Raw genomic sequence first — 10,671 nt, forward strand, 5'->3', positions numbered from 1 at the left:
CACCCCTGAGAATTTACTTGCCCAGGCCTCTTCTTGACACATCTTCACCACAAGCATCTACTAGGGGTTCTAACTCTTTTTGATTTTTCAATATTTCTTTTCCCTCCTTAGTAATTGATGCTCAAAGCCTTGGGTCTTTGTTGCTTACTACTTCTTGGTTCTATAGATATTCAAGGAACACCCCTCAACTTCTACTTGTCATGCCTTTTAGGACTAGTTACTTCTCATGACTCATTTTTTTCTTTTTACTTCATTCAAGGTTTTTCACTTAGTCTTTTGTTCTTTAGTTCTTTTGAATAAGCTTTCTTGGTCTTAGTCTCATTTACTCTTGTTCACACTCACAACAACTCTTATGGAAACAAAATCTACTTTATTAATAAAAATAAAGACTACAGTTATCATTGCATTTTCTTTCTTGCATATCAAAGGACTCACAAAATACTACAGCAGAATAAAACATAAACTATCCTAACATTATCAATTATTCTCAAACATAAAGTAAACAGATAAAAAAAACTTAAGCAGAATTCAGAAATTTGGGAAATGTCAACCATGGAACTTGTTCATACCCTGGGTCGAGCTGTCCGACCCGGGATGTTCGACAGACAAAGCGACCGACCTCTCCAGGTCAGGACAACCCGACCTCTCCTCAAAGAGCTCGGCCAAGTCACAGGAAAGCCCAAATGAAGGGCTCAAATAGAGGAACGCGCCCCAAACCCAAGGGTAGCCCAAACCCATAGGGATAAGGGCGGTTCCCTCAGAGATGACCTCACTTAAAGATAAGATAAAGATAAGATAAGATAACTAACTTATCTTATCCGCAGAAGGCCACATCTCACCATTATAAATACACTGGAGCACCCAGGTATAACTCATACTCTGATTCTACTCAATACCTGCTTAATACCCTTGCTAACTTAAGCATCGGAGTCCCTTGCAGGTACCCCCCACCCTCCGGAGACGAAGGATCAGCACTGTCACCAAGTCCAACAAGTCGGACTCACCAGCTCCGGCCGCTACACACCAGCCGGACACGTTAGCACCAACCAGTACAGAAGATCTCGTCCGAGATCGACCTCCAGTTTCAGGTAACCCTCGGAACATTGGCGCCGTTGCCGGGGAACCTGGAAGTCATCCCATTAAACATGGCAGATGACCACGACAACGACCATGATTCAGGTCTGGAAGATAGAATGCCGCATAAAAACGCGGACACAACACTCAAAGATACTCCAGAAACCAATGGAGACAAAAATTCATCAAATCCAGGAATGATAGAAGCACTTCAAAATCGATTGGAGCAACTCGAGAAAGAAGCCCAACATCAACGTGAAAAGGAAGAAGATCTTCGCCGGGAGATAAGGCGACGCAGAGAACTAGAAGATAAGATTGTAAAACTCGAAGCCGATCTTAAAACCAAAGCTACTCGATCATCCGCAGAAGAGAGCTCTCAGAAAGATCAAGACCAATTCACCAGAGAAATTATGAAGACCAAAATTCCAAAAGATTTCAAGCTTCCAGATATGACTCTATATGATGGCACCTCGGACCCCAACCATCATCTCAGCAACTTCAGAAGTAGAATGTACCTCACAGATGCCTCAGATGCAGTCCACTGCAAAGCCTTTCCAACAACTCTCACCAAGACCACCATTAAATGGTTTGACAACTTACCTCCAAAATTCATCTCGAGTTTCGACGATCTGGCCAAGAAGTTCCTGGCCCGATTCTCCATACAAAAGGACAAAGCCAAACACGCACCTAGCCTACTAGGGATCAAGCAAAGAGATCGGGAGAGCCTTCGCAACTACATGGAAAGATTCAACAAAACATGCATGGACATACAAAGTCTACTAACAGAGGCTGCCATTATGGGCCTTATAAATGGCCTATGAGAAGGACCATTTAGTCAATCTATATCAAAGAGATATCCTACGTCCTTAGACGAAGTACAAGAACGGGCACAAAAATACATCAACATGGAGGAAAACTCTCGACTTGTTGAAACCTCAAGGTTCGGCTTTACTTACCGAGATAAAGAATCCAAGAAAAAGGAAGATCGCTCCGGAGAGAAAATCAAGAAATATCATAACTATACTCCTCTTAGGGTATCCTTGGTAGATGTTTACAAAGAAGTCTGCCATACAGAGAAAATCCCTCCAGCTCGGCCACTTAAAGGCAAAAGAGGAAGAGGAAATCGGAACGAATACTGTGAGTATCACCGACTACGAGGGCACTCCACCAACGAATGCTTTGACTTAAAAAATGTCATAGAAAAACTAGTAAGAGAAGGAAAGCTAGATCGGTTTTTGGCCAATCGGGATGACGAACCAAGAAAAAGAAGACAGGATGAGGATGTAGGACGATCTGAACAATCACCTCGCACACCGGAAAGACACATTCACGTAATACACGGCGGATTTGCTGGAGGAGGAATCTCCAAATCATCCCGAAAGCGACACCTCAAAGAAGTATACCACGTCGAAGGAAAAAAAGAAGCCCCAGACATCCCAGCAATCACGTTTACCAAGGAAGACGCATCCGGAATCGTCCCGGGACACGATGACCCCATGGTCATTATGATCATATTGGCAAACGCCAACCTTCACCGTACATTAATTGACCAGGGAAGCTCTGCCGACATCCTATTCAAAAGTGCCTTCGACAAACTCGGTCTAGAAGAAAAAGAGCTAAGAGCATACCCGAACAGCCTGTTCGGACTAGGAGATACCCCAGTTCAACCGTTGGGATACGTATCGCTGCATACAACCTTCGGAAAGGGAAACCAATCCAGAACACTCAAGATAGACTACATCGTAGTTGACGTAAGTTCAGCCTACAATGCCTTACTAGGTCGGACAACGTTAAATCAACTCGGCACAATAGTTTCAACCCCACATCTATGTATGAAATTCCCAACTGCAGAAGGGATAGCTACAATAAAGGCAGATCAAAAAATGGCACGTCGCTGTTATAACGAAAGCTTAAACCTCCGAGGTGAAGGAGGAGAGTTCCACACAATCGAGCTCGGTGGAGTCCAGAGGCGAGCAGAATTCCGACCACAACCCGAAGGAGAAGTAGAAAAAATCCAGATCGGAGACACCTCAGATAAAACAACTAACATTAGCACGATCCTGAAAGGAGACATAAAAGAATCACTAATACGGTTCCTACGAGATAATGTTGATCTCTTCGCATGGAAGCTGCCGACATGCTAGGTATTGATCCCGAACTAATGAACCACAAATTGGCAGTCTATCCGGGATCCCGGCCGGTACAACAAAGACGAAGAAAACTTGGACCAGAACGAGCTCAGGCTGTAGAAGAACAAGTACAAGCGCTACTTGAGGCAGGGTTCATAAGGGAAGTCAAATATCCACTATAGCTAGCAAACGTCGTCTTAGTGAAAAAGTCAAATGGGAAGTGGCGAATGTGCACCGACTACACCGACCTCAACAAAGCCTGCCCAAAAGACCCCTTCCCACTCCCAAGTATCGACGCTCTAGTGGACGCTTCATCAGGTTATAAGTATCTCTCATTCATGGACGTATATTTATGGTACAACCAAATCCCCATGTATCCACCGGATAAAGAAAAAACCTCGTTCCTAACACTGAAAGCAAACTACTGCTACATCGTGATGCCTTTTGGTCTCAAGAACACAGGAGCTACTTATCAAAGGCTAATGAATAAAGTTTTCTCAGATCACATCGGAAAAATCATGGAAGTTTATGTAGACGATATGTTGATAAAGACACAAAGCGAAGATACATTGTTATCCGACCTGACTCAAGTGTTTTCTACTATCAGGAAACACAACATGCGGCTCAATCCCGCAAAATGCACCTTCGCAGTAGAAGCCGGTAAATTCTTGGGCTTCATGCTCACACAAAGGGGGATTGAAGCAAATCCAGACAAATGCCGAGCCATACTCAACATGTAGAGCCCAACCTTTATCAAAGAGGTACAACAACTCAACGGGGGGTTAGCCGCTCTATCCCGATTCTTAGCAGGAGCTGCGATAAGATCTCTTCCCTTCTATGCTACCTTAAGAAAAGGAAAACAGTTCGAATGGACGACAGAATGTGAGCAAGCCTTCCTAGACTTCAAGGAGTTCTTAGGACGGCCACCTATCCTGTCTCGGCCACGAGAAGGAGAACCGCTCATATTATATCTCGCAGTAGGGAGCCGGGCAATAGCCTCAGCACTAGTCAGAGAAGACGAACATGGGCAAAAACCCGTCTACTTCATTAGCAAAGCATTACAAGGATCCGAGCTGAACTACCAGAAAATAAAAAAGTTTGTCTACGCTCTGATCCTCACATCCCAGCGGCTTCGCCCATATTTCCAAGCGCATACCATTAAAGTCCAAACCAACCAACCCATAAAAGGAATATTACAGAAAATAGATCTAGCAGGAAGAATCCTACAATGGGCAATCGAGTTGTCCGAATTCAACCTCCGATACGAGGCACGTACAGCAATCAAATCGCAACACCTGGCCGACTTCATCGCAGAATTTACAAACATCCCAGAAATCCCCATAGAATGGAACATATACATAGACGGATCCTCGAATAAAACAGGAAGCAGTGCGGGTGTGATAGTTGAGAACAACCAAGGAACTCAACTGGAGCTCTCCCTTAAATTCAGATTCCCGGCCTCAAACAACCAGGCAGAATACGAAGCACTATTAGCTGGTCTGAAGCTGGCTAGGGAGGTTGGAGCTCAGAAGCTCAACATCTACAGTGACTCACAAGTTATCACCTCACAAATAACAGGAAACTACCAAGCCAAAGATCCGACCATGAAGAAGTATTTGGATAAAACCAAAGAACAGCTCGGACAACTCGGGGAATATAAGATCCACCACATACCCCGTGAGAAAAATGCCCGAGCTGACGCCCATTCAAAATTAGCCAGCACCAAACCAGGGGGCAACAACAGAAGCCTCATCCAGGAGGTATTACATAACCCGTCAATAACGGAAGAAGAAAAGATCCTAGCCATAATAGGTCAGAATCAAGGATGGATGACCCCTATAATAAACTACCTCAAAACAGAAGAACTCCCTACAGATGAAAAGGAGGCAAAGAAGCTGAAAAGGGAGGCATAGTACTATACTATCATAAACAACACGCTGTACAAAAGAGGGATATCAACACCTTTACTAAAATGCGTACCAACTTCCAACACAAAGGAAGTCTTGGAGGAAGTACACAGTGGCATTTGTGGAAATCATCTCGGAGTGCAAGTTCTCACCAAAAAGGTACTCCGGGCGGGATTCTATTGGCCAACTCTACAAAAGGAGGCTACAGAATTTGTAAGGACATGTCCACCATGCCAGAAGCATGCCAACTTTCACATTGCCCCACTCGAAAAGCTCATCAGCGTAACCTCACCCTGGCCATTTGCGAAGTGGGGACTCGACCTACTCGGACCCTTCCCACAGGGATCGGGACAAGTAAAATTTCTCATAGTAGGAGTAGACTATTTCACGAAATGGATCAAGGCAAAACCCCTAGCCAACGCCACCGCTCAAAGAAATCGAAAATTCCTATATAGGAACATTATTACGAGGTTCGGGGTACCATACTCCATCACCACGGACAACGGTACCCAATTTACAGAGGCAGGCTTTAGAAAACTGGTGGCCGACTTGAACATAAAACACCAGTTCACCTCCGTCGAACATCCCCAAGCCAATGGACAAGCCGAAGCGGCCAACAAAGTCATATTGGCCGGATTAAAGCAGAGGCTATAAGAAGCAAAGGGAGCTTGGGCCGAGGAACTTCCACAAGTCCTATGGGCATATCGAACAACACCCCATTCTACTACAAATGAATCACCATTCCGACTAGCATATGGAGTGGAGGCAATGATTCCAATAGAAATCGAAGAAGAATCTCCCCGAGTAATCCACTATAATGAACAAGCAAACTCCCAACTTCAGAGAGAAGAGCTCGACTTGTTACCCGAAGTCCAAGAAAGAGCTCGGATCAGGGAAGAAGCTCTAAAACAACGAATGGGTTCCAGATATAATCAAAAGGTAGTGCCGAGAAGTTTTGCAGAAAATGATCTCATCCTAATCAGAAATGACATTGGAACAACTCGACCCGGAGAAGGAAAGCTGGCAGCTAACTGGAAAGGACCTTACCGAGTCATTAAAGTACTGGGGAAGGGCTACTACAGACTGTCCGAGCTTGATGGACGAGAGCTTCCTCGATCATGGCACGCCTGCAACCTAAGAAGGTACTACAGTTAGAAAAGGTAAAGGATCTCACTAAATGGATGCGCTCTTTTTCCTGAAAAGGTTTTTTAATGAGGCACCATGTCGAGACCTAGGAACAAGGAAATCCCCACATGTATATATTTGCATTTTTCTTTGAATAAAGTTTATTTATATATTCTACAAAGATTCCAAGACGCATTAATCTGAAGTATTCATCGTCCGATTATAAAGCAACAGGTCGGCAGAAAGTGAAAAAGAAATTCACTGCGCGACCACGATAAAAACAATCGTCCGATAAAGGTGAAAATGCGATTCACCAAAAGGACGATCTAAAGACGCCAACCATTTTCTACAAATCGGCAAAGATGAACACAGAATAATGTAAGAAGTTATCGAAAGCAATCCAAAAAAAAGAACCTGACGAGATCTTACGGATAGCTAATATAATAACTTAGAGACTGGCCGATGTTCAGAAGTCGGACCAAGTCAACCCAAGTTATAGGTCAACCCTGGAAAGAGGTCTGGCCAACCCTATTAAAGAGGATTACTTTAACTTAGAAGGGCCTGATATAACAAAGTCAGCCCAAAATTAAAAAGTTATCCAAGTAGCCCCTGAAAGAGATCTGACAAAGATCCAAGAAAGAGGACTACAAAAAATAACTTAAAAGAGACCGATATAACCAAGTCGGACTCCTACCACTAAAAAGTTATCCAAGTAGTCCCTGAAAGAGATTTGACAAAGATCCAAGAAAGAGGACTACAAAAAATAACTTAAAGGAGACCGATATAACCAAGTCGGACTCCTACCACTAAAAAGTTATCCAAGTAGTCCCTGAAAGAGATCTGACAAAGATCCAAGAAAGAGGACTACAAAAAATAACTTAAAGGAGACCGATATAACCAAGTCGGACTCCTACCACTAAAAAGTTATCCAAGTAGTCCCTAAAAGAGATCTGACAAAGATCCAAGAAAGAGGACTACAAAAAATAACTTAAAAGGAGACCGACGTAACCAAGTCGGACTTCTACCACTAAAAGTTATCAAGCATAATCCCTGAAAAAGACCAAGTAAAGGCTCAGAAAAGGGGATCACAAAATAGCTTTTGAGGGGGACCAACATAAAGAAATCGGTCATAAAGGCGCTAAAATACAAACAAGAGCGAAGAAACGGGAAACAAGTCGGACCCCCCACAGGCACAGGCCTCAAAAGGATCCAAATTACAAATGATAAGCAAAAGCAAAACAACCTAAAGAGGCCAGACAGCAAAATTTCAACAGATATCATGCATAATACGATAAAAAGCTTCAAGAGGTCACCACAAAACCAACCTCAGAAGCTACTTTTGTTTTTCAGAAAGAGTTGCAAGACAGACAACTAAGAAGTGTCCAGAAGAACAAATAAAACAAAGTTCAAAAGCCCACAAACTGGGCTATGTACACAAATATCCATAAAAAGATCGGGAGCTTTCCCGGCAGCATCAGTATGAGGAGAAGGAGGACGAGTCTGAAGGGGCACAGCATCTACGGTTCCATCATCCCGGTTTAGAATCTGGCAATCTGGATCAGATGTAACGGGAGGAACAGAGGAAGTTGACACCTTAAGAGAAGGCACTGGGGGAGGATCAGTCTCTTCATGATCTTGGTCATCAGGGACAATCTTACCATCCCTCACGACATTATCCAGGCTGATGAGAGTCAAGTCGGCATCAGGAGCAACAATCCGAAACTGCTCCATCAGGTTTTCGGAGGCAGCAGTTACACTACCCACAAGGTGACCCTGAAGCTCACCATAATTAACCCGAGCTGTTTCCAACTCCTCCCGAAGACGCATCAATTCCCTATAAGCCGAGACATAGCTATCCTTATGCTTCAAAGCCATGTCTTCGGCCAGCTTCAGAGAAGCAGCAAGGGCAATAGAGCTGGCTTTCTCACCTTCCAGTTCCTTCTCCACCTTGGCCAACTTCACCTCCAACTCCTCCTTCAGACCCTTGATTCGATCAAACTCTGACTTGGCCTCCTCTATAAAAGATTTGGTAGCATGAACCGGAATTCCCTGAATTGTTCGAAAAATAGCCGCACCCATATGGGCCATCTTTACACTATTTTGGGTAATAAAATACAAATGCTTTAACAGAGACACGTCGTCCATGGAAAGCCCACCATAGGGGGCAATTTGCTGATCTACAAATTCAATGGCGTTAAAGTCGGGAGCATCCAAGTTAAAGGGTTCGGATGTTTTTTGCTTTTTCAAGGGAGGGGCACCAGAAGCAGTAGCAGAAGTTTGAGGAGGATCGACCTGATGAAATTGGGGAGTAGGAATCACTTTCCTCGGCCCAAGGGAACTCGGCACCGGGGGCTTCAGGGGGACCTGTGAAGATCCCTCGCCGGCCACCTTGGCCGAGATGTTCAGAGCAGCAGTGGCCTTCTTTGCCCTTTTAAAGGCCTTCATACAGTCGTTATTCTTTGACATCCCTACAAAACACAAAAAAGTCACGACAAAGAGCTACAAGGAGGAAGAAAAAGGAAATAAGTACAGAAACAAGTCAGATAAATACCCAAAACAGTCCGGACTAAGGATGGGTCATTTAAAAATCTTTTTGTATCAAGATGGGGCGGTTTTCCCCATAGGTCTTCAAGAACAACAACGAAAGCACGCTCAACATCATCAAGCATCTCCCAAGTATAACGAGACACTCTCACATCCCTCTGCCACTCTAGAGGGAAAGAAGGCTCATCATTTTCGTCAAGAAAAAAGGGGCGGGCCCCCTCGACAGCACGGACCTTAAAGAAGTAATTCTTGAAATCCTTAAAAGACTCATCATACATAGCAAAAACTTTATGGCCCTGGGCAGACCTGAAGGAAACCCAGGAAGCCTTCTTTTTTGAAGTACCGCCAGGCTTGGCAGAAACAAACAGGTAAAGAAACAAAGTCTGGGAAGGTGTTACATCTAGTTCACGGCAGAGAAGTTGAAAAATTTTAATAAAATCCCAGGAATTGGGATGAAGCTGGGATGGAGCAATATTACACGACCACAACAGGTCGGTTTCAAAAGCAGTAAAAGGAAAAGTAACATTCAACTGGCTGAAAAAGTATTCATAGGCATAGAAGAAGGGACGCTCCCTCTCAATGGAAGTCGGGAAGCAAACCCTCTCATCAGAATCAGGAGCAACAAGCTCGTAATCCCCCTCGCGAGCATTGTTTCCACAAATCCGATGATGCTTCCTCAGCTCTGTGCAAAATTAAGTGTCCACAATGGAAACACACAACAAAACAAGGGAGTCCAGCCAATCGGACATCCCCTCGGGAACTTTGGAAGACATCTCTACAATGTTATTGCGAGAAGACATGAGGCCAACTAAATCTTACAAGTAAGAAAAGAAAATGAGGTTACTACAAACATCTCGGACAAAGGAGAAAACATCTCGGACAAAGGAGAAAACAGCTCGGTCAACTACTTCTCAGGCAATGAAAAGCAAGAAAAGGAAACCCCAAGACTCAAAACCAAAGTCCTAGGGCATCCTTTGGAGGCAGTAACAAGGCAAGGTTTCCAAGAAAATAATGTGAAGTTCGCATCCCAACATTTTTCAAAGAACAAGACCTCAAAACAAACAAGCATTTTCAAGAAGCATAAGTCATCACAGTGTACCAAACAAAAAGCATTCCCAGAACGTCAAAATGCACCGAAGCAGAAATTGCTAAAGGTATGAACTTTCTCAAAGTCAGAAACAAAAACGATCAAGCAAAGCAAGGAACAAGATGTAGATTCTCTATCAGAAGCAACAAACAAAACCCTAGGAAGCCTCGATGAAAATATTAAAAGAAGTGCACGAAAGAAAGCCAAGGAAAACACGTTTACAACGACAAACAAACAAGATCATGAAAAGGTTCAAACTTTCAAACATGCAAAATCAAAGCTTCACCAAAAAATGAAAAGTAAAGCCGCGAAAGAAGCAAGAAAGTTAGTACCAACCTGAAAAAGAAGCGAACTTCAAAGAAAATGAAGATAGAAATCTGGAAACACCTTCTCGCAAAGAAACGCGAATAGTGAGCAAATGTCGCAGGGAGAAACGCGAAACTCCAGGCAAAAACAGAAGCTCCAGAAACACCAAACGACGCCGCAAACTCAGAAAAAGGAGAAGCACGAAACAAGAAAATAGAAGAGCGGAGAGAACGGAGAAAAGAAGTTATGAAAAGTGGAAAAGAAGAGAAACCGTTTCTGGGCTTGCAAAATCAAAATAAAGAGCCAAAAGGAAACGGGGCAATTAATGCTAAAATTAAGGAAAGCATTAAACCCTCGCATGTTCCCAAAACGCCAATATAAAAGCGCGCGCCTTTAGAGGAAACGTTCTACATTCAAAAGATTCTACAAAAGAAGAAATCGACAAAGTGCTTGAGTTCGACTTCATCATGAAAGAACCGAAGTCAAAAAATCAACCTCA

The sequence above is a fragment of the Arachis stenosperma genome, chromosome 9 (genome assembly GCF_014773155.1).
Source record: "Arachis stenosperma cultivar V10309 chromosome 9, arast.V10309.gnm1.PFL2, whole genome shotgun sequence".
Classification (NCBI taxonomy): domain Eukaryota; kingdom Viridiplantae; phylum Streptophyta; class Magnoliopsida; order Fabales; family Fabaceae; genus Arachis; species Arachis stenosperma.